Source organism: Cryptomeria japonica, chromosome 6 (assembly GCF_030272615.1).
Source record: "Cryptomeria japonica chromosome 6, Sugi_1.0, whole genome shotgun sequence".
In the NCBI taxonomy this organism is placed as follows: domain Eukaryota; kingdom Viridiplantae; phylum Streptophyta; class Pinopsida; order Cupressales; family Cupressaceae; genus Cryptomeria; species Cryptomeria japonica.
The window spans coordinates 433075679-433098263 of record NC_081410.1 but is presented as its reverse complement, the minus strand read 5'-3'; positions in this window follow the sequence as shown (position 1 = coordinate 433098263).

Here is a 22585-nt window from a genome sequence, read left to right as displayed (position 1 = left end):
ATAATCCTTTCCCTTAAATTCTCATAGTAGAGTTGAAAGCATCATTGCACAAAATTTATTGAATGACTATGATCATTGCTTATGTAGAAGTAATATTCTCTTACTATCTTTCTATCATGCTCCATTATATTAAGTTAATGCACGGATGCTATGTGTACAAAAATAGTAATATGTTGAGAGTGGTAATACTGGGATTGCACTTCATTTTAAGGTTGTAACATAAAATTCATTGGAAAATGTAAAATAGAGATGATATTATCAAGAGTAAATGTATCCTTACATATCTTGAATTGCTCATCCAACCACCAAGCTTCGTGTATGCACTTTTTAGTCATAAACTAGCTTCTCCTAAAAAATACTCATAAACTCTGCTACAAGTATATATTGACTCACCAACTCACATCTCTTCAACTCTTTTCCATATTTAACCCCATATGTGGCTGACTTGTTTCCAATTTCATGTGTACTCTCTAAATGTATACATCTTTGCAACTGTTCCAAATCACCACATGTAGAAAATGAACCTTTCAAACACATAATATTATAAAAGGTGCAACCATCATCTCTTATACATAATACACTTGAAATAAAATCACTTGATGACTTTGGAGGTACTTGTATACTACATTCTTACAAAACATCATTAGTGTGCAAAGTACAACATATAGGGCGATATATATCATAATGCAGGGAAAATTCTATATGCATTCTACAACATGTAGTGCATGCATGATTTATCTTAACATATAAGGGTTTTGTCATTTCAAGAAACCTTTGACTAATTCTTATTTGAGGATAGGTTTGAATGAATTTATTATAAAATTATGTTTGAGTCATATCCAAAAAGTGCTTTGGATGTGGTTTGTCACGCCCCGCTATGAGACCAAGAGGACTTATACAACAAAACAATGAAAACGAGGATACATTTTTTTTTATAAAGGTAACATTACACATGTAAGAGAGATACATTCATCAAGATAAATAGTGATACACAATTAACAACTAGAAAATGTGCTCAATGACCCATAACAATGCAACACAAGGGTTGAACATTATCCAATAAACCCAACAAAGAACTACTATACAAATTACAACATTAATCATTTACATAAGTACAAGATACATATTACATTGCTGGAGAATATACCTATTAACATCAAATACATTACAAGGATCCACATGATACAAATCTCCAAGAGTCCCATGATGGGATGAATACGTGAATCTGGTACAATAGTAACAGTCTTCAATCTTCTCACGAGCCTCCTCGTACATGAAGCAAGACGAGCCAAAACCCAATGGGTGCGAATAGAACTCCACCCAACCACATGGTACCATAAGGTCCACCCTCCATGCTAGGAGGTATTAGCCATACCCACAAGGCGGAAGAAACACATACAAGGGTATCGACATAACTCACAAGAGAATCCATAAGGCTATACTCACAAGAGGATCAACAAGGCTAAACGTATATGAGGCTCACAAGTGAAACAACACAAATGAATCAAAGTAAAACACCAACCTCCAGAGGCACCAGAAATTCACAGAAGGATAACAAAACAAAAGTTAACGAACCACTTTCAAAAGCTCAAAGAAATCCACTAAAGGACAAAAAGATGCAAGTTACCACTAGGTAGAAATAGGGAAGAGTGTCATCACTAGGTTGTCATGAGTTACCCTAGTAGGTCTTCACTAGGTCTCGATCCTCATCCTGGGTTACCCTAGTGACCTCTCTCGACTCTCTCGACCCCCAACCCCCATACAAACACTAGTGGACCACATCAACCTTTCGAAAGGAAAAGATTGGTGGAAGTCATTCCAAGCCCTTCTCTACTTACCTCAGCCCTAAACAAGCACCTGAGCGTAAGAGAGGCAACAAGAATTAATCTTTATTAATGTGAGATAACTACCCATCACAATACATTATATTATATTCTCACTTGATTAGAAAACTCCCATTGAGTTACCCTGGTGACCACTTTGGGACCTAACCCCCAATGAAAGCCTCTCCCCCTTGACTTGCACTTAGGAATCCAAAATAAAACACAAGGCCATGAGACCCAAAACACAAAGTGACAAGGTTCCAACCATAGAAAGGCTTAGCCCACTTGCTAGAAAATGATAACAATCCAGATGGTTCAAAGCAACAAGGAACAATAGAACCCATGCAAGACACCAAACCCATTACATTCCATGTCAAAGAGATACCATACACAAAGAGAAACACAACAAAGACCTATCCTTTGGAAGCTAAAAACTTTAAAACAACACAATCGAGCAACCCACAATGGTAGAACAAAAACAAGGCAATCCCATGGTCTCATTAAACCACACATAAAGAATACACTCTTTCTATAATACCAATGAGATCAAAATAACGTCTATACCTTCATTAATTTTAATTTAACATTATTTTTCCAATACCCCAAATCCAAGTCATTAATAGTTTATTCTATTTTTATTCATTTGCATGATAACACTATCATTTCATTTTCATCTACTCACGAAAATGTCATATATTATTACCATATTGCAATTAGGATTTCACTCAATAACAAATGCCAAAAGGGATTTAGAATTCAAAGATAAAGTCTCTGTGTGTGTGTGTGTGTGTGTGTGTGTGTGTGTGTGTGTGTGTGTGTGTGTGTGTGTGTGTGTGTGTGTGTGCATGTGTGTGTGTGTGTCTATATATATATTAAAACAAATGCATTTATAAATAAATTGAAATCACATGCAAGAATCACATAAATTTTCTCAGAAAAGGGTAACAGAAGCTTTTCGAATACAAGTTTCCAAATGCCCAATTTCGTAGATTCAAAATTTAACAGAGACTGAATCCCAAATTTCCAATCTAAATTAATCTAAAAACTCAAAAAAATAAGGCTTGATAAAAAATATTTTTTTCTTACTGATATCAATTTTAGATCCAAAATTAAATTATGAAAAATGATAACCCAAAACCCATTCCTCATCAGACAAATCCATTACAATTTCTAGTTTCAATATAAGAACAATCAAACTGATTTAATTCAAATTTAGGCAAAATTTTAACATGCATGAGGAGAAATGGATTAGAAACCTACCTTATTCGCTATTAGGAAAACAACACACAAGAGGACGTTGAAAATTTTCCAAGAGATTCACAACAATGCACACAATTCCCGAAGCTTCAACCAAATCTTTCTTTGAACCCCCCCCCCCCCCCCCATAACTAGAGGAATACATTATCAAAGAAAACTTCATGGCAAGCCTCCCTCTTTCCCCCAAAAAGCAAGTGAACAATAATAATTCCCCCCTTTACAAATTGTAACTCCCTCAATCAATTTGCATGCCAAGATTCCCATTAATTAAAACCATTAATTTATTTATATTAGTAACCCCCACACATGCAATCATAAAATAGAATAGTTAAATATTATTTATTTTCTTTAAAATTATTTTTTTTACAATAATTAAGAAATAATTGTACTTTAATAGATTATTACAAGAGTGATGAAAAATACCTAATAAAATATTTATAATTTTCTATTTAATTAGTCTTTTCAATTTAGATAAATAATTTAAGCCCTTAAGCTTCTCAATTAATAAGTCAAATGAGGCCACTATAATAAATTATTAATTAATGCACATCTTGAGTTGGCCTAATGTTGGAGAACTTGTGCTCTTGAAAGAGAGGTCACAAGTTCAAATCCTACAAGGGGGTAGGTATGCACACCTTATCAACTTCAACCCATTGTCGATAAAAAAAATAAAAATTATTAATTAATTAGTCTTTAAATACACAAATAGATGTTATTATTAATTCCCTTATTAAATACTCTTTTCGAATTAATTAAATAATTTAAATCTTTAAGTTCCACAATTTTAACATATTAATTAATCAGGTAATTACGACATCGAAATATCATTAAAATATAATACTAATATTTTTCACAAATATTAGATAATTATTATATTTCACACATGAGCAACATAATACATCAAATCAAAACACGAAGGACCAACTGAGCTAACGACTGACATGACCGAACAAACACTATATATGGATACCTGACAAGGGACTCGTTCCATAAGAACAATAGTACGACGGGGTCTGACTAATATCTCCCTTTCCACTTTACCATTGTGTTGAAGAGCACACAAAGACCTAAAGATTCAGGTGGAGCTGATGCTCGATACCTGCAACCCTGCATCACCGAGAAACATACATATCGATATTCAATATTAATAGGAACACCGGTGCAGGAGAATTGTGATAGTCTGTGTTCTGCCAAAGTGAGTGACGGAAGATCATCCCCCTCGCATCCCATACAGACTCATACCCATACAAGAAGATGAACATAAGAAATATTTCATACATAAAGAAGATATGTTAGTCCAAGGTTAGTATATACGCATATAACCTAGCATCTAACCATCCTTCAAGATAAAATGGATAACCTACATGATAAAAATCATCACACAAGAGAGTATCATCCAGTCATATAAACCACTAAAGAAAACAACCAGAGTCAAACTTAGTTAGACGGAGTCTAATCGAGGGAGGGACACTACATGGCTCACAATTTCTAGATCCAATTCACCTTCTAACAACATCTCTTTGATTAGGCAAAACTCTTGCTCTGTCATGCCAAAAAATTTCAATTAATTCTCTTAATGCATCAACAACAACCTTGTATTTCCATGGAAGTCTACTAAAAAATTCCCAGAGAGAATTATTGTTAGGATCCTCAATTTTTTCACTCCTCCCTAAGGCATAGTGTAGTGTTGTTCTATTTATCTTTAATTACTTACTTGTTTTTCTTGTCAAATGATACTTTTTAGTGTTATTTATCATCATGGTTGACCTAAGAACACGTCGAGTAATGTTTGCATCTTTAGAGTGTGATGTTGAACCAATTGCTTGATACACATCAAATAGATTTCTTACTATATTTTTTTCACTATTATTTTCAAATGATCTTAAGCCAATAATTTTCATTATGTCTCTAAATTTAAAATTCTTATAATTTCAATAATTAATTGGCATCTTATATTCATGATAACAATGTAATGTCCCCTCAACACATAAACAACTTTGCATAGATGTGGGAGTGGGAGAAGGTAGCGACTTTGAATTTGAACTCAGGATAGGGCGAGAAACCTTGTAATGGACAGGCGAACTAGGGAGCGAGCGGAAAGGACAAATCTCGGGACTGCCCTAACTCCTCTAAGTCGAATGGAAAGGATCCGGTGGATGGGGACCCACAAGATGGCGAAAAGCCTCTTGATCCTGATGGGGGGAATGGAGAATCACGTGTTGGAAATAGCCCAAGGCAGGGACCTATTCGAAGGGACATCGATAGATCGTGGACATCTCTATTCAGTGTCAAACCGAGTGGAAAGTCCTTGCTCCCTACAGTTCATAATATCTCAGAATATGAAAAGGGTAGATTTTCTATTGAAGTTCCAGATCCAATGTTTGAGCATAACATTAACCTTATGGCATTGACTCTGATTGGAAATTTTTGGGCCCGAGACGGAATATTGATGTTGTCAAGGCGTTTGCTAAACGTAAATGGGTGCTCAAAGGTCAAGTGGAGATCACTGCCATGTCCAAAGATGTGTTGTCTATGTCCTTTTCATGTGAGGAAGACATATTGAGGGTTCTTTGTGATGGTCCTTGGTTGATTGGAAAATCTACGCTTGCTCTACAAAAGTGGTCACCTAAGATGGAACTAAATGAGTCTTTTTTTGTACAAGCTTATGTTTGGGTCAGATTGTCGAGCCTTCCACTGGAGTTCTAGGTTGAAGATGTTTTTAAAGGAATCGCTAGTTCCTTAAGGGAACTCTTATCTATGGATCCTATCACAACGACTAGAATAAGACTCACCTTTGCAAGGATTTGTGTAGGAGTTATGCAAGGAATGGATATGCCTTTATCTATTGAGATTAATTCTAGATTGGGGAAGTGGGTCCAACCTATGGAATATGAAAGTGTCATTTTTGCATGTTTTCACTACAAAAAATCGGGGCATGTTGCTAGAAAATGCCCTCTATAGGCTGTCAAAGAGAAAGAGAAGAAAGACAAGACAATGCAATGGAGAGCCAAAAATCTTGCTAAGCGACCAATGATTTCTGAAGAAGAAAAAATGGTAGAAGAAGCCCAGAGTGTAATCATCCCTGACACTTTTGAGCAATAGGGGAACATTAATTTGGAAAACCCAGAAAACCATGTGTTTGAAGAAGGGAAAGAGGATCAAACAGGCAAAGATGAGAGAGAATGACAAAACACCAATCAGGAGGAACAATGAATTGATAACCTGGAAGATGGAGAAATACAGGTGGTTTTGCAGAGCAAGGGGGAAGCAGATTTGAACTGCACTATGGAAAACACTAATAGAGATGGCCCTAGATCTAACTATGAGGATGCCCAGAGGTGTTTGATCCTTGGAGGGATATCGTCATCAGAATCACAACAGTTAGTGGATATGGTGAAATCTACCTTCCAGCAGTCCCCAACAACTTCATTGCTTAATATAAGTGCTAAGTGGGCTAAGGATGATGATGTCAAGCAGAAGACAATCACCCAAAATAACCAAGAGGAAGATATCCAGAATAATGAAGTTGCAAAACGAAAGAAAGTTGGAAAAAAGGGGCCAAAATCTACCCCTCAGGCTACTCCAATCAAGACAAGAAATAGGATTAAAGCCGATACGGGTTTTATCCCCTCTCCCCCTGGAAGAAGATCAGCAAGCTAGATCAGAGATCAAGAGGCAAGCAAGAATATAGCAAGTGTACTCGGATGACCATCCTTGAGGCATGTTCCCTAAAAAGAAAATGAAAATTGTTTCATGGAATATACATGGATTCAATAGTCCACACAAATAGGACATTCTTATAAATTTAGTTAGAGAGCATAAACCAGATATTGTTCTTATCCAAGAAACTAAAATGACTAAAGAGAAAGTTGAGAAGATTAATCTTTTTAAGGATGGTGGAGTTTTAGGAGGTATCTTGGATGGTGCTTCTGGGGGCATTGCCATTTTCTGGAATCTAAGGCGTGTTACCTAGGTGCATGTTAAGTAGGATAGTAATTTGGCTTTTGTTAGGTTTCATCATTTAGGGGATGGTACCTCCTAGCTCTTGACTAACATTTATGCCCCTAATAATAGACTTGGTAGATGTAAATTTTGGAAGAAGCCAAAGGCCATTTAGTCTCTTTTTAAGGATGAAAGGTCGATGGTAATGGGGGACTTCAATACCCCTCTCCGTGATAATGAGAAGTTTGGGGGCGTCCCATCTTAGTTAGAAAGTAGAATGGGCCCGCTGAACTTTATTAATAACCAAAGTCTGCATGATATAGATCTCCAAGGTGCCAATTTTACCTGGACCAACCAAAGGGCGAGGGGAGATCTTATTCAAGTCAGATTAGATAGGGCCCTAATCTCTAATGATTGGTTTAGCCATTATATGTGTTCCCTGTCGGCTATTTCTCGGATTGGTTCTGACCACTTTCCTGTGGTTTTTGTGGCAGAGAATATAAGTGTTAAAAGAAACTTCCCATTTAGATTTGAAAGTGTTGGCATTATGATGCATTTTGTATGACCGATGAAAAGGTTATCATTGTTGGAAACATCATCTTCTAAGTCTCCACAATCCATCGGTAAAGGAGTAAAGGGTAACCAGTGAAGAACAAGTGTCCTTATTCCTATCGGCAGTGAGTAGACTGATATACAAGGGTTAACTAACTAAGTAGTAACTAGACCGGTATATAGAGGTTAACCAGCTAAGCAGTGTGTAGACTGGTATACGGGAGGTAAAAAGCTAAGCAGTGAGTAGACAAGTATATAGGAGTCTCAATCGACAGACCCAGATAACACCCAGTTGAACCGATAGTCTTCCCTTTTCAACCGACAAACTTATCAGCATGAACAATCATCTTAATCGATATTCTCAAAATGAATTTTGGAGAGTAATTTGAGGCATGATAACAGAATTTTGAATCTTATTTTTGGAGGGAAAGTTGGTACCAGAATTAAAGGTTAATATATACACATCATTCATTATGATTGTGTTGTTGTCAATGTGAAAAAGATCTGTGTGAATGTAAACAGGGGGAGTTGAATAGAGTGCAACATATAGAGGTATGAATCGGTGAAGCCGACACTGATCAGTTGAACAGAGCATGCAAAGTGGATCTATGAGATAGAGGTACTGTCATCAGACAGATCAATCATCTTTGTTGTCTTCTAACAATTGCAGCATTGTAAATCCCTTAACATGGTGAATATTAACTAGTTCTTTATGTAAAATCTCTTAACCGAGTCACTTCAGATATGAAGTTGTAAAATCCTCTAGCTAGGTGAAATTTAACAGGTTCTAAGGCATTCTTAACCAGATACCACTCACTTCTAACAAGGTGATGTTCTCAGAAAGAACTGGTTGTAAGCTCTTAATAGGGCACTCTTTTTCAATGCAGTAAAAGAGATTGTGGGTTATCCCCACCGTGGTTTTCTCCCTCTAATCGAGGATTTCCATGTTTAATTTATAGTGTTATGTGATGCTTATTTGTGCATGAAAATCTCTTTTATTTGATGTTCTCCACTTTCATGATTTATGAAATGTTTAAGTAGATTTGGAAGGATAGTTGTAGACTAGTTAGTTTGAATGTTTGAATTGTGTATAAACTGTTTTGACTAATTCACCCCCCCATCTCAATCAATGGTTAATACTAACATATAGGATGTGGTTGGACCATCCTAGCCTTGAGAAGGCCATTGAGGAGTGGTGGTAAATTGATGTCAAAGGTACGACAATGTATAGAATGGTGGAAAAATTAAGGCATGCGAAAGATAATATTAAGAAATGGAACAAGGAAGTTTTTGGGGATATTTTTGTTGCCAAGTCCAAAACCCAGCTTGAGCTAAAGGAAATATAGGATAAAATCCAAACCAGCGGATATAATGAAGTGTCTATTAGAGAGGAAAATAGAGTACTTGTCAAGTATCATAAGATCGTCAAAAGAGAAGAAGAATTTTGGAAAAAGTGGTCCAGACCTCTTTGGCTTGAAGTTGGGGAAAAATACCAAGTTTTTCCATATGACTGTTGTGAAACATAAGGCTGCTAATAGGATCTCTAAATTGAGAATTGGTGGAATTGAACAAGGAAGGATGATGATATTGGGAACAAAGCCATGATTTTTTTTAAATCTCTTCTCTCAACGGATAGCGGTCTGGATGATCTTTCTCAGAGGGCCCTCTTAGAGACCATTCCTTTCATCATTAATAATGTCCAGAACAAGGCTTTGGTTGACATTCCCTCTTAGGAGGAAGTTAAGAAAGTGATGTTCTCCTTTGATGGCAATAAACCCCCAGGACCGGATGGGTTCCCATTGTTCTTCTTTCAATCCTTTTGGAATATTCTCAAATTTGATATGGTTAAAGGAGGGTAAGAATGTTTTGGGGCTAGGATTATCTTAAAGGAACTCAATTCTACTTTTCTGGTTTTGATTCCCAAATGTCTCAGGGCTGATTCAATGGATCAATTCCGACCGATAAGTTTATGCAATTCTTTCTATAAAATTATCTCGAAGGTGGTTACTGGAAGACTACTCACGATTCTCCCTTCTATTATATCACCCCAACAGAGTGGCTTCGTACCTGGCAGAAAAATCCGTTACTCTATCATTACTATTCATCAAAATATACACTCGCTGGTGGAATCGAAGAAACAAAGCTTCTTGATGAAGTTGGACCTATCTAAAGCCTACGATCGTGTGGATTGGAGATTCTTGGACAAGGTTCTTGGTGCTTTTGGTTTCTGTGATAAGTTTATTCAGTTGGTTGACCAACTTATCTCGACTCCTTCTTTCTCTGTCATTGTGAATGGTGTGCCTTCCCCCTTCTTTAAAACTTCTAGGGGCATCAGGGAGGGGGATCCCATCTCCCCTATTCTCTTCATTATTTTGGTTGAATGTCTTGGTAGATTTATTAGCAAATTTGTTTCTTAGGGTCTTCTGCTGGGATTCTCTCCCTCTTCTGGATTCAAAGCTTGTTCTCACCAACAATTTGTTGATGATACCATCTTAATGGGCACTTCATCAATCAAAGAAGCTTCTCCTATGAAGAACCTTCTCAATACTTATAGTTCTGCTTCGGGTCAAGTGATTAATAGGGAGAAAAAAAAATATTCTTCTTCAACACCCAGGAGGACAGACATAACAGGATGGCCTGGATCCTTGGATGCCAAATTGGCAAGCCCCCATCTATTTACCCGGGTCTTCCTTTGGGTATGAAACCTACAATTTTTTTTTGGAATAGTCTTGTTGATAGATTCAGCAGGAAGCTGGGTGGATGGAAAGGTACCCTTCTTAGTCAAGGTGGTAAAATCCATCTATTAAAATCTTCTCTCTAGAGTCTTTCGATTTATGCTTTAAGCCTCTTCAAAATTCTTGGCAAATTTGCAGATGTTATCGAGAAAATTTAGAAAGCTTTCCTTTGGTCTGAGGTTGAGGAAAAGAAGAGAGTTGCCCTCATTGCCTGGGATAATTTCTACAAACCCAAAAAGGTGGGGGGATTGGGCCTGAGAAATATTAGAACCTTGAACAAGACCCTTTTGGCCAAACAAATTTGGAGAATCTATCAGGGAACTGGTGAGTGGAATGATATTTACAAGGCTAAATACTTACATGTAGTCCCTACCATGGAAGATTTCCTTGCCTCTGATCAGTTACCGAGTGGCTCTACTATTTGGAACAGTGTTACCCATGCTAAAGGTATTGTCAGTTTGGGCAAAGTTTGGGCCATTGGAAATGGCAGAAAGATGTATTTTTTGGATGATGTCTAGATTGGAGGAGCTCCTCTCAATGATAATTGTGTTTCTCAGATGATCATCCAAACCTGCAAGGACAAGTTCGGTGTTAAAGTTGCTGACTACTGGAGAGATCAAAAGTGGGTGGACCTCAACTCTATTGATCGTAACTTAAAACATGTTAACTTAGTGATCAATCAAGCAGTTAGTAACCCAAGAAGGGAGGACCACCTGGTGTGGAGCAGTACCCCTTTAGGGACTTATTCTGTGGTGTCTATTTTCCTTATGCTTGCCTAGTCTCAAGACTCTAGTCCCTCCTGGGCTAAGGCCTAGTGTTCAGGTTTGACTCCTAAAATAAATATTTATTTATGGATTCTTTTGCAAAATAAAATTCTAACCAAAGATAACTTGAGAAAGAGGGGATTATGCATCCCCAACAGATGCTATCTATTTTTCAATGATGAGGAATCCATGAACCATATTTTTATCCACTATCCTTTTGTCCAACCTATCTAGGCTGTGTTTTTCCAGCATTGGGGTTTAAATTGGGTGTTCCCAGAGGAGACGTATAAATCTGACCACTTTAATAAATAAATATTTAATATTTATTTTAACCCCATTCCTCATATTAATTAAATTCTATTTAATTGATTTCTTCGCATTCCTCTATTTATTTAAATAAATTACTCAATTTATTTAATTAAATTCACCTAAACTTTTTCTAGCCTTTAATTAAATAAATCACTTTATTTTATTAATTCCCCTTTATCCCTTTTTAATTAAATTTACATTTATTTAAATTGATCCTTACAAATAAATAAATTTAATTTATTTATTAAATCCCCCACTTGTATTTCTGCAAGTTGCATCTATTTTGGTTGAAATAAAGTAATTTTATTTTAATTAGAAACCTTTTTCCCCATCCACTTGCATTTTCCTACATCTCCCACTTGCCTCCTAAACATTCTTCTAGAACCCATCTAATCTTAATTAATTAGCCTTAATCCCTCTAATCATGTCATTTCCGTAAGTTTGAGGAGGTCACTTCTCAAATTTGGAAGAAAGTTTTCTAAATGCATTAAAGGCTTTATTTATTCAACAAGCTAACTTGTTGAGTTCCCCCAAATTGGGAAGGACTCTTACAAATTTGTCCCCAAAGTCTTCCTAACCATTAATGGTTAACTCAATCTTCTTGCATGGTTAGAGATTTTCTCTCTAACTTGACCCTCATCTAACCTAAGAGTCTCATCAAGCAATCATGGCTTTGACCTTGGTTATCCCTTTAACCCTTGCATAAGAGTTTTCCCCTTGGGTAAAAGCTTTATCCATTGAATAACCCTAACCTAACCTTAACCCTTACCTCCTAGGGTAACCTTCATGTCTTCTCAACTATTTAATGCTTCTTGCATCTCCTCTCAAGAAACCTCTTGTTCACAATTGTCATCATTTCATTGGTGAGAATTGTAAGCATGGATTGATTAACTTTCAATCCTAGCCCTTGTTAATATTATTCAATCTTGACCATCCATTGTCCTATTTTTCCTATAAATAGAGCTCTCATTCTTCATTTTTAAGAATCTCCAATCTTTCATGCATCTACATTATAGCCTAAATTACTAAACAGTTTAGCCTCTTTTTGTTAAAATATCATCATAGCATTTAGAAGCATTTTTCATATCATAGAATATTCATGCTAGGATACTATATCATGTTAGGATAATTTGCCAATCTTTATCGTATCATTATCTTCATCTTAAGCTTAATCATCATAGTTTTAACACATCATATAGATCTTAGAATGCATTCATGCATGTAGATCAAATATCACTCATTCTTGGAGTTGTCATTCCTAAGTCATTTGCTCAATGATTTGAGAGCAAAACATTAGCTTTAGGAATCCTATAAGATAGAGAACAATGGGACACCCCTTGGGAAGTTGAACTAATTCAATTAGTTCACATACTTGCACTAAGAGTCTCATTGGTTTGTGGGTCTTTTGAATTCAATTTATTCATTTTTGTCATCGCATTTTCCCGCATACATTTATGGTGCCCACCGTGGGGCACGACCCAAAAAATAACATCATTTTTTGTGTAGGCTAAGGATTACAAGCACACTGGAATACTCTTTTAGCACATCTGGAACATACTTTAGCACAATTATGGCAAAATTTAGTGCATTCATCGCACTGTTTAGCACATAGATACCATTACTTAGCACATAGAACCCATTCCTTAGCACATATTAATCTCTACTTTTTCTGCGCATAGAAGTATCAACATAGCACATTCGGGCATCAGAGTAGCTCTTAGGGGTTTTCTTTTAGCACTTTTATACCATTCTGTAGCACGTATGTGTGGTAGTTTAGTGTATGGCTCTGATAGAGAAAAAGAAAAGCTTGTAACAGAGTTAGAAAAATTAGGCTTGTGTAAGCCCATCAAATAATTTTTTAAATTTTCTGACTTCTTTCCTTGCAGATTTTAACATTTTCTTGCAGGTTGGAGGAGTTAGATTTAGGATTTATGATTTCTTTCTATCTTTTTAAAGTTGGATAAAAAAAACTTATTTTTCCTTTGGATTTAAAAAGACCCTCATCTTTCTTTTGGGCTTAAAATCAACCACATTTTTCTTCGGGTTTAAAAAGAATCATATTTGCAAGTTTAAAAAGAACAACTTCACATTTGCTTTCTAGGAAGATTAGGGGAAGACACTTCATTTTGGGCTCTAAAAAAGAATGACAAATTTTTAATTTTCTTGCACAAAGGTAAAAAGAACAATCCACATTTTCTTGCAAGATTAAAAAGATCAATCAACTTGTCCATTTCTTACAAAGCAATTCACTTTCAAGCAACATGAATTATTTTAAGTTGACCAGGATTTCATTTCCTAGATTAAACAAATAAATTTCTATGAGGAACTAAAATAAACACCATGCTTGTTGGAGAAACATCTCCAAATAGAGGATAGATCATCATTGCTATGAAGGTTAAAAAGAACATTGTTTGCCTTGCCTCAAAAGTGGTAGGTATACACTCTCCCCTTAATTGGGTGATAAAAAAGCCAAACCACTCTTTTATGCTTTCTTTTACTTCAAGCACTTAAATCCTTTAGAAGGCCTACCCTCTCAAGTTTCCCTTAGGGCACCATTAAGGTCGGCGAGAGGGGAATGACCTAAGTGGGAAATGACTTTATCACCAAGTGTTCCAACCCACTATAATCAAATGTGGAGGCTGATGAAAGTCCCCTCCAACGGTTTTTCTCAGCGATTAGCCTTCCCCCAGTATCTTTAAGATATGAAAATCCTTTGTTGTAAAGGTTGGGAAGCCTCCCGAGGGATTTTATCACTGAAGATTGAACGAAAGTTTGATTACAAACCATAGCAATAAAAGCTTTGAGTCGAGTCAGTTGCCAAACATTGGCAATATCATAGTGCAAGAGTGGGGAAGAATTCACCCCCAAGATCACTTACCATATATCTCCCAAGATAACTACCCAATTGTGAAGCAATTCGCTTTGGGTTAATTTCTAGCAAAAGGCAAAAAAAGGGGCACCCTCTAGGGGGTGACAAGGCTGTTTGAGCTGACAGAGTATCGAGACTAGTGGGCTATGATATTGTCAATGACCCTTGAATAAAAAGTCTGCTTGATGTGTCTTTTGTAATCCAAACTAGTGAAAACATCAGGAATTTGAAAACATCCTCAAAAGAACATACACTATTTGTTTAGCATAAACAAGTTGTTATCTCTTCTATCTGTTGTGTTTTCAAGTCATTTTCAGAAAATCATCCATCCAGTCACAAAAGTTATATCTTAACATCACAACAAAAACATCAAAACAAAATTATCAGGATAGTTAGCGCATAGGAGAAACATCCTAGAGCATCTCAACCATCCAGTAGCGCATTTTAACCAAAAGTTAGCACTTTTATTATTCACATTAGCGCATGATCAGTATCATACTGGTAAAAATTCAAATTGTGCTTGTCAACATCAACCTAGTGCATCCAAAGCATATTATAATGCATATATACCAAACATCAGCATGTCACAAGGACATAATAACTCATAACCTATCCAACAATTGTATTATCAAACATTCTAAAATAGCGTATTGGAGAGCCATCATAGCACATCTAGAACATTTTCTAGCACTTTGAGAACATCCTTTAGCGCATGGTCGAAATTAGTGAAAAATAGAGAACAAACCAGTCACTTTGGAAAAATTTCATCAACAGTTTTGGGTACCCTTTTAGGTCCTCTGGAAAATCCAACAACAAACCTTCAAAAAAGGATCATAAGTGAGAAAGTTTTGAATCCAACAAAGCACTCTTATAAAGAGTTTTCAAATCTTGAGATCAAATTTCATCCAACAAAATTGAAGAGTATCAGAACAGTGATCAAAGGTTCCACCATCCAATGAATCCTATCAAAACAATACCTAGTTAGGTCCTCAAGTTGTCAAATTAAGTTTCTACATCAGGAAACTTGACTCATATCATTTGACACACTTTGTCATGGAGCCGAATCAAACTAAACCTCTAGTTAATAAAGTAAACTTGAAGTTTCCAAATGAAGTATCCATATCCAACATCAACATCAACATCAACATTTGATCATTTGTGTATGACCACTCCTCATATTTTGAGAAGAAGAAGTCTTCATCAAAAAAATAAGTTGCAGAAGAGACAACCTAGTTCTAAGGTACTTATCAAAAGGAATAAATTTCTCTATATCAACCATCAACTCTTTGCATCACATCACGCATTCTTGCGTCATATGCGGTTGTATATCCAAGGAAAAACCAACGAATTTGACAAGGAGCCTTTGAGAAGTAGGGCCTACATTCAGAAAATGACATTCAACCAATGCCTTAATAGTGGAGGAAGGATTAACCTCGCTTTGTTTCCAAAGTTTGTTATCACTTATAACGAGGCTCGACCTGAGTCATTGACTCCACACCAAGAACCCCAATAGAAGAAGAAGAATTCATCACAGTAGAGATATATTAATGCTCGATGTCACTTGATCTCAGAGAAACAAGAAGAGGGAATCACAACCAAAATCAAGTATCAGTCTAGACTATCCAATCCTTTTGATGAATATGTGAATATGGGAGAAACAGAAATCACCGACAAACTTCTCCAAGAATGTCAAGAAAATGCAACCTTCCAAAAACTTGTAAAAAGACTTATAGAAACGGATTAGCAAAAATATCTACTCATGCTGAATAGCAAAGGAGTCAATATTCCTGAGGATTATGACATAGAAAACTTAAGGAATACAGATGAGAGAATTTCAAGAACAAGATTGAGAAACTATGTTTATCAATAACAACAGAGAGAATAAGAGACACATGATCAAGAAAACATATGCAACCAAGACCACACCCATGAACAAGATAACACTCACGAACAAGACCATGCCCGCAATTGGGACAATATTAATGAACGAGGGGAAGATCCCCATCAAAAGACAAATGCACCCATAGCTGCTCTTACACAACAACTCCAAACACTTCAAAGACAAATGCAAGACATGCAACAAGGGACCACGGTACAATATTCATTAGAAAACATTTGTCCTTATCCTTTTGATAGGAGATTGAACATGGTACCTTTTCCCCCAAATTCAGATATACCAAAGTATGTCAAATACGATGGTAAGAGTGATCCCCATGATCACGTTTGGGAATTTTGTATCATGAGTTTAGAGTTTGCTCACAATGACCCATACTTAATGAGATTATTCCCAAGAATTTTGGGAGGGAAAATAATGGAGTGGTTGTCTTAACTTACACCTCCCATCAGATCATTTGATGAGTTGGTAAACAAATTCATGACACAATACTCCTATAACATCCAACACGCAATTACCATGCTAGACGTGAGTAACACAAAACAAAAGAGAAATGAAATATTCATGGTGTGTCTAAAACGATGGAGACACCTGGTCTCAAGATATCCACAAGATGTGCCTAAAAAAGAAAAGATGGAAATCTTCATAGACAATCTGAATAGTGAGATGAGTTATCAACTCAAACTACAATGTATACCATCTCTTACAATATTTATAGAAAATGGTATCCAAGTAGAATAAGCTTCCATCAAGAAAGGAACATTGAAGTTCTTTAAGGAAGTTGTTAATTCGTCAAACAATAACACCTTTAACAATCAAAACAATAGCAACAATTCAGACAAGTCCAGATTTTGGACAAGGAACAAAAACATTGTTAATGATGGGGTAATTGATGCCAACAATGTGAAGTCTAAACAACCAGTATTGACTTTATCAGGAAACCCACTATCCAATAATAAAAAAAAAAGTGCTAATAAAGGCTCTAACACTTATCAGCAAAATACCAACCAAGGAGCTTCAATGTCAAACAACAACAAGAATCACCAAGGTAACACTAATACTTTCCCTTATCAATGAATATACATGCCATTAGGACAAACCTTGGAATCAGTGTTTCGAGAGCTATTGGCGAATAAGATCATCACATTGCCAACCACAAGGAACTTTGAACCCCAAGTCAAACCACCTAGGTGGAATGACACATTATTGTTATTTTCATAGAAACAAAGGGCATAACACAAATGATTGCATGAGGCTGAAGAACATAGTTCTAGACATGATAGACAAGGGCGACTAAATGGTCGGTCATAAAATAAATGGTGACCATGAAGCTTTCAAAACTCCTCTTCCAAATTATGACAAAGGAGGAGCATCAACATCAAACAATAACAAAGGAGCTTGCATTAATCACATATATGAAAACACCATCAATCACATATCAACATATGACAATCAAGTAGATGTCATAAAAATCAAAGACAAACAATAACATGCATCGATAAATATGACAACAAGAGCAAAAAAATATGTCTTGAAAGGGAACACATCAACATCAACAACTCTCCCCAAGACTCAATATAACTTGGTCAACCAGCTACAGAGAATGCCAGCTTAGATATCTATACTTGAGTTGCTCAAACTTTCACCAAAACACAAGGATATCTTGGAGAAAGCTCTTATCAAAACAACCATTCCAAAGAATCTAGATATTGATCGATTCCAAGCCATGGTCGCCCATATGACGGTGCCACACAACATATATTTTTTTGAACACGATGATGTCTCTTTGAATCATCCGCATAACACCCTGCTCCATATCAAGGTCTTAGTCTATAAACATTAAGTAAAAAGAGTGTTAATAGATGGAGCAGCTGGTCTCAATATTTGTACTCTAAAGCTTAACTGTGGATTGGGCTTCTCTGAGCAATCTATTGATCCAAAAAAGAAAATCACTATCAAAGCCTATGGTGATGAAGAGAGGTCATCCGAAGGAAATGTAATACTACCTATTTAGGTAGGTCCTATACAAAGAGACACCATGTGCCAAGTCTTGGACATAGACTTGACATACAATATATTATTGGGTCGTCCATGGATCCATGAAATGCAAGCGTTGCCTTTCACATACCACCAATGTATCAAGTTCCCCTACAATGGACAAGAAATTTCAATATCTACAGATAATAACCCTTTTCAGTATTGCAATGCTATGGGGGTAGCTCAAGAAAGCTTGGTTCCACAAAATAGGGAGGCCCAAGATTCCTCATGATCCAACCATGAAAAAGAACTCAAGTCCATATCCATAGACTTGAAGCAAAAGATGAAAATAAAGGACCAAGGTATGGGGAGTACTCTTTTGAAGCCTTATGTCTATCTAAATTGCCAACTTCATCAAAATCTTATGGACAACCTTACACATCAAGACATCAAGCAACACAACCCATCACCAAGTTTGATGGTAAATTTATCCAACTAGGCACACTGGCTAACAAATCAGAAGAGAAAGACATCCTTAGTTGGCTATACAAGGATGAAGAAGAAGTCAGAGCTACTACCATAGAAGTGGTTGTACCAACAAAACAGTATGGAAATGGGTTCCAGATCATGCAACAAATGGGATACAAAGGAAAAGGACCTATTGGCAAGCGCCAAGAAGGCATCATAGAACCCCTGCAACTTCCTTCATAATTTGCAAGAGACAAAATAGGACTTGGGTATGGGCAACATGTTTTGCCTGGGTAGAGGCAAAAGCACCATCAAAAATATCAGTGGAGAGCAAAGAAAAACTATAATGAAGACTCATGGCAAGAAGCACTGCACCAAGCAGCGGAAAACACAAGGAAAGAGCAAAAGCATCAAGAAAATGAATGATGCCAAGAAGAACTCGCTCTCTAAAGGGAGGAAGCTTCTTATAAGAAAATACATCACATACACGAACCTGATCAAATCAAGGTTAAGCCATAACCTAAGGAAATGACTACTCATAGAAGGGAAATGGTGTATGAGAAAATTCAAAAAGTACAGGAAAGCACCAATCCCAAATCATGACAAGCTACTTGTAGTGTCATAAAATTGTGAACCTAGCAATTTTTGACTGTATTAGGGTCCTCACTCATGCGAGTTTGAATCCTCCAACCTGATTGGAGACTGGATATTGCTCAGCCTTTGAAAACAACTTCTTTCTTGGCCTTTGCATCACCTTGTCCACACTCTGCCCTGGAGAAAGGGGTGGGATAGGGGCGTGGCACCACTATCCCCCCTTAGACAGGGGTGTGGCACCACTATCCCCACTTAGACAGGGGCATGGCACCCCTGTCCCTACCCTATTTTGGTGCAGAACCCTTCCTAGGGTTGCATTGTTGGTTGTGCCTTAGGCAGGAAACTCCCCCGATGTTGACCCGTGACGAAAATCAAACCCACTAACATGTATTTAAGGGAGCTTTTGTCCTCTCATTTGCATAAGTGGGATAGGTCAAAGCTGGATAAATTCAAGCGATCAAGCATTCAATCATTCTTTTCCAACATTGAGCATTCTCAAGTCTCCCTTCAAGGCTAGGTGTTGCATTCAAGTCAAGGATGCAACAATTGACGAGGAGATTGATTCCAACATTCAATTCCACGCAAGCATTTCTATCAACATTGCTACTACAACCTCCCTTGAGGTGATTTACAATTTAGTCTTTCATTTACATCTACTTGCAAGTACTTTCTTTCATTACTTGGTTAATTACAAAACTGGGGTTTGACCTAAAGGCAAACCCCCAATCCCAACCCATTTTCCTCTCTTTTCTATGTGTAGGTTGTAGGTGCATAGTTGTACTTTTAGATTCGGGCTTCATTTGCAGAGGCGAAAAAACCCTTTTCGTTTCGTGGATTTTTCGAAGGACTGTGTACATTCCCACCACGATCCAAGCAACTTTTCCTCAAATTCGCAGAGTGACTTTCTCTCAACATATTACTTTCAGATCCAGGTGCACAGCTTCATGCCATAATCCGATCTCTAGTTATAATCATTTCTTTGTCACTTTTGCACTACATAATTCAATCAATTCCTTTCCAAATCAAACTAGGAAGAGGGGATCAATTTATCATTCCCATTTCATTCAGAATTCAATCTACCATCTATGTGTGGAGAGATTGAATCTAGTGAATTATCCTCTCCTCTTCCTAATGTAACATGGTGAAAAGTGCTTGAATGGTAATCAATAGCGAAACTCTCATCTCTCTCTGAGGGAAAGGGTAGTTTCCTTCTTGATCTATCATTCACCATTTATCCACCATTACATTTTGGTGAACCCGACATCTTGCATGCTTTCCTTTGAACAAAATTGCATATTTTTCATTTACAAGTTTCAACTTTCTGCAAACTTAGTGGTTGAATCATTTAAAACCCTAGTTTTTCAATTTAAAATTGAACTTGTGATTTGTAAAAATTGCTTGTGGTTATCTTAGATCTTAAAATTATTTTGATTGTCAAATTCAATTTCCTCAATGTCTTGTTCAATTTGCAATTAACATTTACAAAATTAAGAGGTTACTTGTCAAAACCCCAATTTTCAAAAATCATCTTGAACTTGTGCAAAAATTGGATTTCCATTTAGTTTTCAGATTTCTAATTGTTCTCAGATTTGTCTGCAATCCTACAATTCAAATTTTCAATTTACTTCCTTTTTACCAAAATTCAAATTTCAAAATTAAATGGTTAGGTCATCAAACCCTAATTTTTAAAATTAATTGGATTTTGTGTGAATTTCACGTCAATTTTATTTACATTCAGATTTCTAAACATTTTCCAAGGTGTCCCTATCCATTAGGTTTGACCCTTTTTAAAATTACAATTCAATTCATCTTTTTCTTCAAAACCCTAATAGGGTCCTATTTTCACATTTGCACCTTCATTTCGCCCATCTAGAGATCGTAAAATTCGCCATTTTTTTGGGGTTAGCTTTAAAATCATCGTAATATCCATCCTTGAAAATTTCGAAAAAAGTTGGTCGGACCATGTGTGTTCCCACCACAGTCTTCGGCTTTTTTCCCAAAATTTTGGGGGACTATTATGACTATATTCACTAGCCTAAATCTAGAAGATTGACTGATTTTATCGATTTTTGATCCCTCTAGAATCGGAAATACCTTCAAAATTCAACATTTCAAATTTCAAGATTTTTTTAAAAATTAAGAGGTTAATTATAGTCTGCACTGATTTTAAAAATTCTGATTTTAAAATTGAGTGGTATTCCCTTGGCCCTAATTTTAAAATTCCAATTTTCTTTCATTTTTGGAAATTGTGGCATTCCCTTTCTCCAACAAAGTTCAAATTATGTAATCATTATTTTCTTAAATTTTGCATTAACCAATTTTGTAAGCTTTGTTTCACAATTCAAAATTCAAATTTTCCCTCTTGTGCATGAGTTTTACCACTATTAGTCCTACCTATCCTATCCCCATTAGACAAAGCACTAGAATTAAGGTATCCCAAGGTTTAATTACCAAGGATATGGAGCCTAATTTGGGCGACTTCTTTAATGAGGATCATGCTAATGCTTCCCATTCTAATCATGTTCCTATTCACCCCATTGATGGATCTCATGATGAAGAAGAAACTTTAACTAGGGTTTCTTTAGATCAACTTTCTATATTGGACAATCAATTTGATATCTTTCAACAATGGATGTCCCAAGAGTAACCTAATAGTGAAGCACTTCCATTAATTGAAAATCTTAAGTGCATGCTTCAAAGTGATAAGAATGAAATTGATATATTGTATGGTATTGCACATATTATTGATTCTAATGTCATGCCTATCAAGAGTTGTGTCAAAACCCTAGGTTATTCACAACCTTCAACACAAGTCAATTCTTCTATTCCTTTGATTAATCCTATGACTAGTATTCCTACTTTCACATCTAACATCATGGCTACTTCAACTCAAAATGTCATTCCTACAACCATTGGTCATGGGGGTAATCCCTCTTCTTCACTTAATCCTCCATCTTTACCTATGTCTTCCATAAGTATTCCTATTATTCCTCAACAAATCAGTGTGACATAGGGGGTAATTCCTTCAACAAATTTATTCCTCCTTTAAGTGTCCCTTTTCCTACCCAATCATCACCCATGCCTACTTATCATAATGTCCCACCACCTTATTCTTAGTCCATGCCTTCTTTCAATTATATAACACCACCTTCTCAATCACCTATGTCTAACATCAATTCTTCTACCGAAATGACAATCAACAATCTTGCCCAAACCGTGTCTTCCTTACAACAACAAATTGCTTCTATGAGTCAATCCAAGTTTAGTGTGCCCACCTTTGATGTTGCGAGCCCACTTTCTCTTGATATTGTTAAACTCGTGCCACCTAAACATGTTGAGATCCCTCAATTAGAACTCTATAATGGAAAAGGTGATCCTCTTATGCATGTCAAAATATTTCA